Source organism: Trichechus manatus, unplaced genomic scaffold (assembly GCF_000243295.1).
Source record: "Trichechus manatus latirostris isolate Lorelei unplaced genomic scaffold, TriManLat1.0 scaffold00083, whole genome shotgun sequence".
Taxonomy (NCBI): domain Eukaryota; kingdom Metazoa; phylum Chordata; class Mammalia; order Sirenia; family Trichechidae; genus Trichechus; species Trichechus manatus.
The window spans coordinates 2,624,734-2,640,556 of NW_004444019.1; the positions used below are offsets into that span (position 1 = coordinate 2,624,734).

The 15,823-nt window shown below is 36.9% G+C and overlaps 1 protein-coding gene and 1 non-coding gene across 2 annotated transcripts in view; both read right to left on the reverse strand.

The window, feature by feature from the left end:
- EYS (eyes shut homolog) overlaps window positions 1–15,823 on the reverse strand; it is a 1,981,143-nt gene that overhangs the window by 1,073,113 nt on the left and 892,207 nt on the right. The gene's annotated exons all lie outside the window — the stretch shown is intronic.
- On the reverse strand, window positions 729–799 carry TRNAG-UCC (transfer RNA glycine (anticodon UCC)). The gene has a single exon. It is a non-coding gene; the product is annotated as a tRNA-Gly (tRNA).

A 15,823-nucleotide genomic window follows, 5' to 3' on the forward strand; every position in this document is an offset into this window, starting at 1 on the left:
ACAAAAATATTTGTTGAATAGATGAATGACTAATAGAAAGTATCTATATTGTAATGTCTTAAGTATCTATATTGTAATGTCTTAAGTATCTATATTGTAATGTCTTAAGTATCTATATTGTAATGTCTTAGATTGTATTATTTTAAAATATATACTTCCCTTTCACAGATGTTTTTATCCCAGTCCTCTTAATGAAAGAAAATGAATATTATACTGGGTTATAGAGCTTGTGACTAGGTTGGGTCCATCTCTTCTAACTCCAATTGCTCTATTCTTTCTCCTACCTCACAGCTCTCTCTCAAAAATGTATCATAATTTTACATAAGAATTATTTAATGAGTGTCCATCATGTGAATTTTCTTTGCTTCTGACATTCATTGGTAGGACTCCTGGGGAAAACTCCCTTTTGGAAGCCTGGACATCTTAGCATTTGCCTCTTGGCTATTGATAACTATTGTTATTATTGTTAGCTGCCTTCAGGTCAACCCCCTACTCATGGTGACCCCATAGACAATGGAATGAAACACTGCCAGTCCTACATCATCCTCATGATTGGTTGTAGACTGGACCATTGTGATCCACAGGGTTCTCATCGGCTGATTTTTGGAAGTAGATCACCAGGCCTTTCTTCCTAGTCCTTCTTATTCTAGAAGTTCTGCTGAAATCTGTTCAGCATCATAGCAACATGCAAGCCTCCACTGATAGATTGGTGGTAGTTACACATGAAATGCATTGGCCAGGAATCTAACCTGGGTCTCTTGCATGGAAGGCAAGAATTCTACCACTGAACCACCATTGCCCCACTGTTCATATAAAATAAATTGAAACTTTTGTGTCTTAGATTAAAAGCAGACTAATACAGTTGATTGGCAAGCATGGGTAAATGTTTGTATAAAAATACAAGAGTATGGTTGCCTTTTATCAATAAAACTGCCTATGCTGGGTTACTTGTTCATGGGCAGCCTGTTCCTTCAGTGTCTAGTTTCTTATTAGACCTGTAACTAGACTCATCTCATAAAAGAAAGAGTCCATGACTCTTTCTCAGTGTAAACCTAGGAAAACAGAATTTTCACCCAATACATACTGTTATTATTGTGCCTGTAGAAACCCACTGATGGAGTTATTTTCTTTGCCTCACTTGGGGACACAGACCCAGTTTCTTAGTGCCCCACGTGCTGCTGGAGCCATCTGCTCAGGTTCTAAAATGTCAGTGCATGCAGTACTCTGCCTGGTGTGAAGAGAAGCTGTGACACACCACACCTCTCTCTGCAAGAGATTTCTTTTTATTTTTTTCCCTAACATTAGGCCAGGAGAAAATGAAAAATGGAGCTAAAGTCTTCTTTTATTTTACTAATTATAAGAGTCTGCTTTACGAGCATAACGTAATACACTTAGAGAAAAAGAAAAAAGAATACTCTTACATCTACCTATGACAATAGAAAATTTTCTTTAATTGTAATGATATAGGTAGCTAACAAGTGATCGGGGATAATTAGCAAGGTCAATCTTTGTTGAAACAAGACACTCCTTTTGAACAGTCACAAATCATTTATAGTTAAATCAGCTCAGATTCAGTGACATGATAAACTCCTCATCACCAATTTTCTATGTTTATTTTCACTTAGTTCTACTAATAACATTTGTATGCATTTCAAAATATAATTATATTCATATAATTTTACAGAAAAATAAATCTCTAGTAGTTTCACCTACTTTTCTAATGAAAACCATGTGTCTATATGGAGCGACTTGAAATGTACAAATCATCCTATATTTGGACAGAAATAATATAACACTAATAATTTAATTCTACCTCTACTATCTCAATTCAACATGTAATTGATGGTATTGCAAGGACAGAATAAATTAATAATTGAAAAGGTAAAAAGGGAACTAGAGTTTTTAAAAATATTTCACAGGAAAAGAGAACTATATTTAAAATCAAAATAAAAGCAGATATTATTATCTAATAGTCTGTAAATTATTGAGATAAAGAACTCACTTCCTTTGGATTATTTTTAGTAAGAGCAATCAAGAGAAAATATTGACACATAGTTAAGAGTAAAGCCTTTAAAATAAGAAATTTTGAAAAGAAGCTAAGGGAACACTTCATTAAATGAATAGTCTCTAACAAGATAATATAATACTGTCTATTATTACCATGAATATTGTCCATATGTAATAACGTTAAAAAGAAAAAAAAATCAAAGCAAATGAAATGCCTCCTTATTTTAATCCCTTTGTAGAATATTGAAGCCAAAATAAATCTTCAGCACAAAAAATGAACAGTACATTCTACTGGAGTTAGCTTTGCAATAAAACCTAGGATGTTGATCATCCTACTTGTATTCTCTCTGCCTGTTTAATTCATCTATAGAGCAGAAGGAGAATCAAATCAGAAGAAGGTAAAAAGGGAAGGAATCTGGAGCAACATACCTCGCATTCTCATTAGGTTTCTACAAGGTATACTATGAAGCAAAATATTTCCCATGGTCACAGCAAAGGATTCTGAGATCTAAGGGCCAGTATGTCCTTCCAGAGGATTTGGTCTCATCAAGGAGACCTAGAATCAGAGGCTGTTGTGTGGAAAAATCTTGAATCTCAGTGGACCAACGGTGACTCGAATCAAGGCTTGTGAACTGTAGATGATAAGCATGTCAAGGGAAAGTGCATTCACAGGGCCAAGAGAATAATCACCCATTACACCAGTTATGAATGCTTCAGTAGGAGCCCTGTGAAGTCAGAGGCTGACACTTAGACAACTGATGAGATATTAAAGAGATCATTGCACCAGTGAGGAATAGAAGACAAATCAGTACCCAGCCACCCCCACAAATTCTTTGATATAATTTTCTGGCAGAAGGAACAAGGAAGGAGGCAGAGAAGTATGCTTTTTAATTTAATATTTTACTAAAAGAGACTAAGATTTTAATGAGAAAGAAATGACTAAGCATTTTTTATGTCACACTAAGTCTTTCCTGCCATCAATTGATTTGTGGGTTTCCTAATTCTACTTGAGTTCAGCTAGAGTTATCTGCACAAGTGAGTTGAGACCATCAAATTTGCAGCCATTGCAATCTTGTCTAGACAACTGAAAGCTCAAGGCTCTGAAAAGATTCATATAGAGCAGTGAGGGATAAATGGATACTTACTTCCTCAGTCAAGTGTAAAGAATCAGCCTGTTTGAAGATCAGAAGATCAGTCACAAAACCTGATTATCACTGAGAACTTGTCGACAACTTTGTTCTGGGAAACTGACTTAGTTTCTCTATTTGTTTCATCATCCGTAAATAGGAGACATCATAGTAAAACCTATGTTCTCACTAGTGTTTGTAAGGATTACCAGAGACAATATATGCTCTTGATATACATACATATATATATATACATATATACGCACATATATGTAGTAAATGCTCCACAAAAAATTAGCTATTAATATTATTAGTAGTATTATTTTAATTTCTTCTAGCGCTTAAAAGCAAATAGAAATGGTAAGCATAGATAGGAAATAACATTAATATGAAAATGTAAAAACTGTCTTTGTAACCATGGTGATGACAAACTCCTGGGGAAAAAAAAAGAAATAAAGAAATGAATGAAAGGCTTTGTCTTAGTTATATAGTGCTACTGTAACAAAAATACCACAAATAGGTGACTTTAAAAAACATAAATTATCTTACTGTTTTAGAGGCTAAAAGTCCAAATCAAGGTATTGGCTCTAGGGGAAGGTCCCTCCTTGTTAGTAGCTCCAGGCATTCCTTGGGACTCTTTTACTTGCAGAATTTTCCTCACGTGGTCTATTCCCCTGGTGTGACTGTGTCTATTCTGCTCTTTTTATAAGACATTGCTCAGAAGGGATTAGGTTTAGGACCAACTCTACACGGGTATGACATCACTAACATAAAAAAGAGAACTACTATTTTCAAACATGAGTTTCTGGGTGGTACAAACTATGAATATGCTCAGCTGCTAACCAAAAGGTTGGAGGTTTGAGTCCATCCAGAGTCACATGGGAAGAAGGCCTGGTGATCTACTTTCCACAAAAGCAACCACTGAAAACCCTATGGAAAACACATGAGTCAGAACCAACACGATGGTGACTGTTTTTTTTTTTTTCAAACAGGGTCATTGTGACGGTTAAGGTTATATGTCAACTTGGTTAGGCCATGATTCTCAGTGGTTTGGCAGATATTATATGTAATCATCCTCCATTTTGTGATTTGACGTGAGTAGCCAATCAGTTGAAAGGGAAGTTTCCTTGGGGGTGTGGCTTGCATTCAATATATATGTTCTGGCAAAGCTCTCTCGCTACCTTGATCCTGTATTTGACTTGTTATCCTCTGACCTCTGGATCTTGAGATGTGAGCCAGCAGCCTGCCGCCTGCCTTGCAGATTTTGGGATTCTCCAGCTCCTGCAGCACCATGAGCCGGGAGCCTGTCATCTGATCTGCCAATTTTTTTCTCCAGCCTCTGGAATCACATGAGTCAAGAGAAGGCTGCAGCCTGATGCCTGACCCACGGATTTGACACTTGCCAGTCTCCACAGTTGCATGAGCCATTTCCTTGAACTAAATCTCTCTATATATATATTCATATATATGCACCTCACTGCTTTTGTCCTTCTAGAGAACCTAGCCTAAGACATGTGGTACTGAAGGTTGGGTGCTGCTCTAACAGATACATAAAATGTGGAAGTGGCTTTAGAATTGGATATTGGGTGGAGGCTGGAAAAGTTTTAAGATGCCTAATAGTAAAAACCTAGATTGCCTTGAAGAGACTGTTGGTAGAATTACGAACATCAAAGGTAATTCTGGTAGGGCTCTAGAGGATGTGAGGAGAGCTATAGACAAAGTTTCTGTCATCTTAGAGAATACATATGGCACCAGCAACAGAATGTAGATAGATATGTGGATGTTTAATGTGCTTCTGGTGATGCTTTAAAAGGAAATGATGAACATGTGATTAGACATTGGAGGAAGGACAATGCTTTTTATGCAGTGGCAAAGAACTTGTCTGAATTATGTTCAAACGTTTGGTGGAAGGTAGAACTTGTAAGTGATGAACTTGGATATCTGGCTGAGGAGATTTGTAAGCAAGATCTTAAATAGGCCACATGGTTTCTCCCTACTGCTTATAGTAAAATGTGAGAGGAAAGAGATGAACTTAAAAATGAACTGTACAAAATGAAAACAGAACTTAAATATTTGAAAAATTCTGTTGTATAAACTAAGGCAACACGTCCTAGAGTGTTCACCAAGGAGTGCTTACACAGTCTTTTGTTAAAGAGATTAAGCCTGTGTCATGGATTTGAATTGTGTCCCCCAAAAATATCTGTCAACTTGGCTGGGTCATGATTCCCAGTATTATATGATTGTGTACCATTTTGTAATCTGATGTGATTTCCTTATGTGTTATAAACTCTATCCCTATGATGTAATAAGACGGATTAGCGGCAGTTATACTGATGAGGTCTATAAGATTAGATAGTGTCTTAAGCCAATCTCTTTTGAGGTATAAAAGAGAGAAGCAAGCAGAGACACATGGGAACCTCATACCACCAAGAAAGCAGTGCCAGAAGCAGAGTGCATCCTTTGGATCTGAGTTTACTGCGCAGAGAAGGTCCCAGACCAAGGGAAGATTGATGACACAGACCTTCCTCCAGAGATAAAAGAGAAAGGGTTCCCCTGGAGCTGTCACCCTGAATTTGGACTTGTAGCCTACTGGATTGTGAGAGAATAAACTTCTCTTTGTTAAAACCATCCACCTGTGGTATTTCTATTATAGCAGCACTAGATGACTAAGATAGCCTGTGACTGATGGATGTAACCAACTACCATGGCAGAAAACTCATTAGCTTAGACTGAAGGGAACAGAGAAGGAACAAAAGGAAAGAATGCTGTCTGCCCCTTGGAATTCTACAGGTAGGGAACAGGCCAAGAAAAGAAAAGGACCATCCTGGAGCAGCTCAGAGATCTCCTTCTGTTGGAAGGAGCACAGGAAGCAGGGCCTTCGTGGTTTCAAAGAGTGGTACCACACAGTCTCACAGACCTCAAAGGTTAGGGCCACAGCCTCCTAGGTTTCAAAGAGTGAGATCTTTGCCAACTCAGTTCAAGAGTGTGGAGCTCACATTAAGGTGTGCCAGGGGGATGGGGCTGCTGCCCAAAGCTGAGGGAGTCCGGCTACCATGCCCAAGGGGCAGAAGAATGGGGCCTGCTGGGGTCAAGGTGGTGAGATCTCCACTCAGATGGACTAGAATAGGGCTGATGAAAGCTGAGGGAGCAGAGTTGCTGTCCTAGTGGGTCTGGAAGGTAAAGCTGAAGCCCAGGGCCAAGGGGCATCCACTCAGAAAACAGAGGGCATGGCTAACATCCAGAGTCAGGAGAGTGGGGCCATTACCCAGATGGTCCCAAAGAACAGGGGGTTATTTTCAAGACTTAAGAGCTAATGTAAATTGTTTTGCTGAGTTTTAGACTTGCTGGGTTCTCATTATCCCTTCTTTCCCTCCATTTTCTGCTGTTTGTAATGGACATGTCTACCTTGTGCCTGTTCTACTACTGTACTTCGGAAACAGAGTAACTTGTAGTCTAGATTTCACAGGTTCACATATGAAGATGGATTTTGCCCCAGGATGGAATATGCCTAACTTCTCATCCATATTGATTTAGATGGCTTAGAAGATGAGATTTTAGAATTGCAGTTGATTTAAGACTTTTGGGATGATGTGATGGGGTACATATGGCAAGGATATGAATTTTTAGGGGCCAAAGAGTGGAATGTTATGGACTGAATTATGTCCCCCCAAAATATGTGTTGAAAATCCTAACCTTTATGCCTGTGGTTACAATCCCATTTGGGAATGAATTTTCTGTTATGTTAACTAGGTAGAATTAGTGGAGGATGTGTCTTGAGTCAATCTCTTACAAGAGATAAAAGGAGCAGATTAGGCAAGTAGAGATGGGGGAAAGATTGATGCCAAGACATATGGAGATCTTCAAGGAACCAGGAAACAGAAGCTGAAAAGACAAAGACCTTACCCAGAGATGACAGAGAGAGAGATCCTTCCCCTAGAGCCAATGCCCTGAATTTGGACTTCTAGCCTCCTAAACTGTGAGAAAATGAATTTCTGTTTGTTACAGCCATCCACTGTGGTATTTCTGTTACAGCAGCGCTAGGTAACTAAAACAGTCATATTTACAGGTATAGGCGTTAGGACTTCAACATAACTTTTGGGAGGTCATTTCAATCCATAAGAGGCCTCATCTAGCATGTTACATAAAGCAAAGATTAACTTATTTCTGCACTATATATATTAGGAACATTGTTCGCTAATTACTGCATATCCATCATCTAATATGTTCTGCTAAAATCTAAGCCTAAATTATGGAGGTCTTGAAAACACACTCCTTGGAGTGAACCTCAACTGCTCATAATGTTTCTCTAAAAGGCAACATGAGAGTGATGGAATAGAGAATTGGGGTTTATTTTGCTGCCTCTGTTGAGAGTAAGTCAGGATTAATTTCTCCAATATAGTCACCCTTCCTCTTTTTGTTATATTTATTGCTCTTTCTCCACACAAAGAGAAGTAGATATGCGCATGTGGTTCCAAAGTAGGTATGCACGTATTTTCATGTGTTTGTGAATGTACACACCCAGATGCACACACATCTCATTTAGTAGATACAAAATTGTTCAATATTTTGGTATCTGGAGTCCTTTTCTTTGTAAGAGTGATTATACTGTTTTATACACCACTACTTTATTGTCTTGAAAGAAAACATGCATTTATAGTGTATTGATTTTAATAAATATATCTGTAGTCTACTTTAGGTTTGATTGCTCTAGTTTTGAAATGGAACCTATTTCAGATAATACAACTAAAATTATCTGTAGAGGATAATATCAGAAATAAATTCCCTGTTGAAGACTATTAATGAAATTATTGAAAATAACTAGCTATAATAAAATGCAACTCTATAAATGGGGATTAGGAACACAGTGTGAAATGGAGCACTGGATTTCCTGCTATGGTCATTCTTTAACAAATCTTCAGTGCTTCTTTTATATTGAAGAAAATGTATCTTTGATCTAATGTTACAAATTACAACTGGTATCAATTTGAAAGACATGAAGTTGGGCTTTAAAGAAATAACTTTATGTGCACATTTCAGATTTAATAAATTCTGAAAATATTTAACACTAAGTTCTCAGTTGGACAATGAATAAGGAAGACTGAAGAAGGACCAATGCCTTTGAATTACGATGTTGGCAAAGAACGTTAATATACCATGGACTGCCAAAAAAATGAACAAATCTATCTTGGAAGAAGTACAGCCAGAATTCTCCTTAGAAGCAAGGCTGGTGAGATTTCGTCTTATGTGCTTTGGACACGTTATCAGGAGGGATCAGTCCCTGGAGAAGGACATCATGCTTGATAAAGAAGAGGGTCAGCAAAAAAGAGGAAAACCCTCATGGAGATGGACTGACACAGTGGCTGCAACAATTGGCTCAAGCACAATGATTGTGAAGATGGCGCAGAAGCAGGCAGTGTTTCATTCTGTTGTACATAAGATCACTGAGTCAGAATCAACTTGACTACACCTAACAACAACAACAAGTTCTCAGTTATACTTCATTGAACTCTTGGTACCTCTGTCATTAGATTATTATGTTTTAGAAAAATAATAGCTAGACAAATGAAAAAGTTGTGGAAGTCCAACATTTTATAAAAAATATTTGTATTTTTTTAATACAAATTAAGTGAAGATTACAAAATGAAACATTCCAGAAGGACTGAAAGTAAGGAGTAAAAACCTTCACCACCTCCTCTCAAACCTACTGTCATGAGGCACTTTGAGGAGTTACGTGTATATTGTACTTTTTCTTCTTTCATGAAATGACAACCAAGAAAGGTTCATTGTATTTATCTTACCAATACTTCCAGACTTCCCCTTTAACTGAAAAACAAATTGAGAACTATTTTACAGGTAAACTTCAAATCAATTATAAATTTCCATTGTTGTCTAGTGTAACAAGTTCTTACTACTTAATTCTTTTAACATAGGTTGAGTATTTTCCTATTTTGTAACACTAATTAATTTGAGTTACTTCTTAGCTATCAGGATGGCAAAGGCAAAATTTATTCCTAGAGAAAAAACATGTCAGTTTAGGTGAAAGGGAAACTAAAAGGTCATTTTTTTTTAAAAGACTGTAAATCATTTAGAACTCTCAACACGAATGGAAGAGTTTGAAATTATAAGATAATATTATTGGGGTGATCAGAGAGACAATTTATGCTCACATGAACTGCATACATTTTTACTCCCAAATCATATGAAGGAATAATTATATTCTTTGATGGGCAAAGTATCAGTTGTAGTATTCTAATATCCCTGTTATTAACATAAAATAAAGTTTAAATTAAAAGAATGAAAAATTACCAGAATAGCAATGCATTAAACTATTATGTTTGATTCATATGTTTTTGATATGAATATCTTAGAATAATCAAAGAGTAAAATAATCATTTAAAAGTGTTATGGTTATAAAAATTATACAAGGTATTTCTTAAAAATGAAATTCTACATATTTTTTGAAATAGAAAAGCTAAAAATGATGATTATGATGATAATGATTTTTAATAATTCCCTCAGATATATATTTAACAAAAGGATACCTATACAAAATGGGCAGGAGCGGGGGAGTTGAATTCTTTTATGGACAATTTAGAATGGTTGAAGTAGAGCCTGATTGTATGCTTTGGTATTTTTGAAAGGTCATATCCTTTTAGTCTTTGTAAAAAATTGTTGGCAAGAAATTCTTTCTATAGGGGTCACCAGTGTGAACCATTTCCCTTAAATGTGTCTCCAGCCATATCAGAAAAGTTTTATTATAACTTCAGGGTAGCCATCTGATAAATTTATCAGATGTCTTTAAGTGAATATCCATAAAACATGCCCTTTATTGATAAAGGTTCAGGAGTAAAACTTTGTCTATGAGTTAGTTTGGAGTTTGAGAAAAGTCAGCTTGTCCTGAACCATTTCAATGACTGAAGCCTTGACTATCACTTAGCACCACAAGACATGCTATTCAGATCTTATCTTCTCCCTTGTCATTATTCATGTCTGTGAAATATGATTAAAATAGCATTGAAGGCACCAAGAGACCATGAGAAACTTTTGGAAGGCAATGGTAACAAAAAGCCTATGTATCTTACATTGATGTAAAAGGTGTGATTCACTGGAATATTGCAGGACTGAATAAATGTTTTATTAGGTTTGTAAATGTTTTGCAGCTACCTGATGAATTGCGAGTTTGCGGAATAAAGGTTTTCTGCAAAGGGACACATGATAAATATTTTTGGCTGAGCAGGCTATAAACTCTTTATTGCAAGTACTCAACTCTAGGAAAGCAGCTATAGACAATATGTTAATGAATGGATATGGCTATGTTCCAATAAAACTTTATTTATGGACCCTGAAACTTGAATTTCATATAATTTTCATGTGTTTTGAATTATGATTCTTTTTTTGATTCGTTTTTAAAATTTATTCATTTAAAAACTATGCTTAGCTTGTGAATAGTACAAAAATGAGTATCCAGCTGGCACTGGCCTGCATCTATATTGCCAATCTGTGTTGTGACAAATCTAGCGAAAATAAACCCACCTACTACTTGACTAAACAGGTGATATTAATATAGTTTGATGAATGTCAAGATTAAGAAAGGACAGGATACGATTGTAGCACCTAGAAAATATATCCAACCTGGCTCTTATGGAATCAGGAAAACTTTTCTGAAGGATATAGGAAGCTGAAGCTGGAAGGATGAATAGGACGTATCGATTTGAAGATGCGAGTAAAGTGCGTCAAGCCAAGGGAATAGAATATGTGGACGTTTAAGAGAGGAAAGGAAGTCCAAGAAACGAATGATACTGAAGTAGAGATGAACTAATTTTGTTGCGACTATGTACATTATTTTAAGAAGACATGATTTAATCTCAATGCCATTTTTACACACACACACACACACACACATCAGAGACCCCGGGTGGTACAAATGTTAAAACACTTGACTACTAGCAGAGAGGCTGGTGGTTCAAACCCACCCTGAGGTGCCTCTGCTTCTGAAAGATCACAACCTTGAAAAACATATGGAACAATTTTATTTTGCACACATGGGGTTGCCATGAGTCAGAATTGACTCAGTGGTAACTCATAACAACACATATATATGTGTGCATGTGTACTTTTCCTGGTGAGGAAATAATTTGCTTTACTTTTGTCCTTCGATTTCTTCACATGTAGTTTGATAATAAGTTTGATGACAACAGACATTGCATTTAACTTGAAAGTCTTTGTTGTACTCCTGTTGTTGGTGATAGGTGCTGTCCAGTTGGTTCTGATTTATAGAGATCCTACACGCAACAGAATGAAATACTGTCCAGTCCCATGCAGTCCTCACAATCCCTATGTTTGTAAGCATTGCTTTAGCCACTGTGTCAATCCGTCTTATTGAGGGTCTTCCTCTTTTTCACTGACCCTCTACTTTACCAAGCATGATATTCTTCTCCAGGGACTAGTTCCTCCTCATAACATGTCCAAAGTGAGACAAAGTCTTACCATCCTTGCTTCTAAGGAGCATTCTGGATGTACTTCTTTCAAGACAGATTTGTTCCTTCTTCTGGCGGTCCATGGTATATTCAGTATTCTCCACCAGCACCATAATTCGAAGCCATCAGTTCTTCCTCTGTCTTCCTTATTCATTGTCCAGCTTTCGCATGCATATGAGGCATCTGAAAATACCATGGCTTGGGTCAGGCACATCTTAGTCCTCAAAGGAACATCTTTGCTTTTTAACACTTTAAAATGGTCTTTTGCAGCAGATTTGCCAAATGCAGTAAGTTGTTTGACTTCTTGATCGTTTGATTTTGGATACAAGTAAAATGAAATCTTGACAACTCCAGTAATTTCTCCGTTTCTCATGGTGTTGCTTATAGATCCAATTGTGAGGATTTTTTCTTTCTTTATGTTGAAGTGTAATCCATACTGAAGGCTGTGGTCTTTAATTTTCATCAGTAAGTTCTTCAAGTCCTCTTTGCTTTCAGCAAGCAAGGTTCTGTCATCTGCAAATTGCAAGCTGTTAATGAATCTTTCTCCAATCCTTATTCTGCATTCTTCCATTTTTGAATGATCTTCAGCAAAAATTTACTTGCGTGTGATATTAATGATATTATTTGATAACTTCCACATTCTGTTGGATCACCTTTCTTTGGAATGGGCACAAATATGGATCTCTTTCCATTGGTTTGCCAGGTAGCAGTCTTCCAAATTTCTTGGCATAGAAGAGTTGTCACCACCAGCACTGCATCCGTTTGTTGAAACATTTCAATTGGTATTCCATGAATTCCTGAAGCCTTGTTTTTCACCAATGCCTTCAGTGCAGCTTGGACTTCTTTCTTCAGCATCATTGGTTCTTGATTATATGCTGCCTCCTGAAATGGATGAATGTCAACCAGTTCTTTCTGGTACAGTGACTCTGTATTCCTTCTATCTTCTTTTGACACTTCCTGCATCTTTCAATATTTTTCCCATAGCACCCTTCAATATTGCAACTTGAGGCTTGAATTTTTTCTTCAGTGCTTTGAGCTTGAGAAATGTCAAGCATATTGTACTGCCTAGTGTATATCATAAATATTTGCTCAGCAGAAAGTATTAGGGAGGCATACAGTTGAAGTTTGAGAAATTGCTTGGGATCAGGCCCTAGAAATATTTTATTTTGTATACTTCTTAAAATAATTATACTAGCATATTTCACATGTAAAGGAGATCTAGACACAAATAGTAATAGAAATACTTAGCCTGTTAATAAATTAAAAGTTTTTAGAGATAATTTTAAATCATATGTTACTTTTTGTTCACTGGTAAAAAATAGCATACATTGAAAGTTATATACCAAAACCAAACCTACTGCCATCTAGTCAATTCCAACTCATAGCGACCCTGTAGGGTTTCTGAGGCTGTAAATCTCTAGGGAAGCAGACTGCCACATCTTTCTCCTGCGGAGCTACTGGTGGTTTTGAACCACCCATCTTTTGGTTAGTAGTCGACTGCTTTAACCACTGCGCCACCAGGGCTCCTTGAAAGTTATATAGATACGTTTATTTCTGTTTTAAGCAGTTACAGTCAGAAAAGTCACATAAGCTATTCTCAGAGTAGTTGGTTTATTGCTACTTCTTTTTATAACACTTTAACTTCTGCAGAAAAAAAAATTCTGAAAGGATTCATGCCATAGAAAAAGAAGATTGACTCACCAGTGCAGTGGAATAGAAATTGTAAGTGTACTGACCCATAACAGTGTCCAGTTGTTGTGAGGTCCATTGTTTCAGTAAATTTCTTTTAAACTTAATCTTCAAAACTAGATGCTGCTTTATAGTAAGTGATTTTAGAGAAATTTCCGAGGTATACACCACCATTATCAGAAGCAAAATGCTATTAAAACACATGATATCTCTAAATAAATAATTATTATTCACAAAGGAAACTTCAGATGAGCTTTTACATTTATACATCATTTTTTGCTTAGATAACACATTTAAGAAACAAAAAAATAATTGAAGTAAATGAAAATGAAGTCCAACGATACCATCAACAACATTATGATTCCATTCTCAACAGGTTAATTCCTTCTAGGACGATGATAGACACTTCCTTAGACTCAAGTTTGTACATGCTCAGAAATCCATGATTATTGACAATATTAAACACTTCCCTGAACAAGAGTGGAATAAGATCCTGCAATTCAAATAATTCAAATTGCCAAATCTAATTGTTTCAATCTTGTCCTCGCCTATTTGATTTTTCTCTGGCATTTAACTCTGACGAGAACTCCCTTCTGTAAGTTTCTCCTGCTTTGACTCCCAGACATCTCTCATTTCATATTCTATTTTATTTTTTCATTTATATCTTTTCAAATTCTTTCATATTTTTTTCTAGTTCTATGCCTCTTACACGTATATATACACACACCTATGTAGATATAGATATATGAAAACTATCCTTTCATCTAGAATTTTAAAAATTTTGATATAGACTTGCATATAGTATTTATTTATATTTTTAATCTCTTGTATATCTATAGTTAAGCCTACTTTCTCATTCCTAATATTTTTAATGATTCTTGTACATATTTTTCTCTTTGAATTAAAAATTTGTTTATTTTATGGAAATTTTCAAGGAACCAGATTGTGTTTTGTTGATCACAGCTATACTTTTTGTTTTTTACTTTGTTTGTTGATGCTGTTTTAATTTTTCATATTGATTTATTTTTTATATTTTTATTTTATCATGCTTTAGGTAAAAGTTGACAGAACAAATTTGTTTCTCATTCAGAAATTTCTACACAGATTGTTTTGTGACATTGGTTGCAATCACTGCAATGTGTCAGCACTCTGGGTTCCCCATTTCCATTAGTCCAGTTTTCCTGTCTCTTCCTGCCTTCTTGCCTTTGCTTTTGGACAGGTGTTGCCCATATGGTCTTGTATACTTGATTGAACTAAGAAGCACATTCCTTAAGCATGTTACTGTTTGTTTTATAGGCCTATGTCTTAGGCTGGGTTCTCTACAGAAGCAAAACCAGTAAAGCATATAAATATAAATATAGAGAGATTTATATCAAGGAAATAGCTCACAGGATTGTAGAGGCTGGAACATCCCAAGTCCGTGGATCGGGATAGAGGCCTCTCCTGATTTACAGAGCCGCAGAGGCTGGCGAACCCAAGATTGGCATGCAAGACCGCAAAGCTTCTCCTGATTCACATAGCTGCAGGGGCAAGCAAACCCCAGATAGGCAGGTTGAGGAGCAGGACACTTGCTCACAGGTTGTGAGATTAATGAATCCCAAGATCGGCCAGGTAAGCTGCTAGCTAAAGTCCCAAGAACCAGAGGTCCCATGAACAGGAGGTAGCTGCAGGATCCAGAGCAAGCCAAAAAACATTGGCAAGGCAAGCAGGAAGAAAGTAGGTGGCGGAGGGCATATAGATGAAGGCTGAGGGGGTGGTGAGTCGCCATAGACCCCACCCCCACTGGTACCATTCATCAGATTCCATCATGGGGGTGATCACATATCAAATTTCAACAGGGAAGTGATCACAACATTATACAACTGCCAAAACACTGAGAATCATGGCCCAGCTAAGTTGACACACAGCCTTAACCATCGTAGCCTGTCTACTCTTTGACTGAAAGGTGGTCTCCAGGAGTGGCTTTCAGTTATGAGTTAGAAAGGTGTCCAGCAACCATAGTATTGCGGGTTCCTCCAGTCTCTGTCAGACCAGTAAGTCTGGGCTTTTTTTGTGTGTGTATGAATTTGAATTTTGTTCTACATTTTTCTCCTGCTCTGTCCAGGACCCTCTATGATGATCCCTGTTAGAGCCGTCCGTGGTGGTAGCTAGGCACCATCTAGTTCTTATGGGCTCAGGCTGGTGGAGGCTGTGATTCATGTGGTCTATTAGTCCTTTAGACTAGTATTTCCTTGTGTCTTTGATTTTCTCCATTCTCCTTTGCTGCTGATGGGATGGGAACAACTGATGTATCTTAGATGGATGCTCGCAAGCTTTTAAGACCCGAGACACTACTTACCAAAGCAGGATATAGAACATTTTCTTTATAAACTATGTTAAGCCAATTGACCTAGATGTCCCCTGAGACCATGGTCCTCAGCCCTCAGCCCCAGTAATTCGGTACATCAAGGTATTTGGATGTGTCTAGGAAGCGTCTATAACTGTATGCCCTTTGTACTCTATTATATATATGAATATACACGG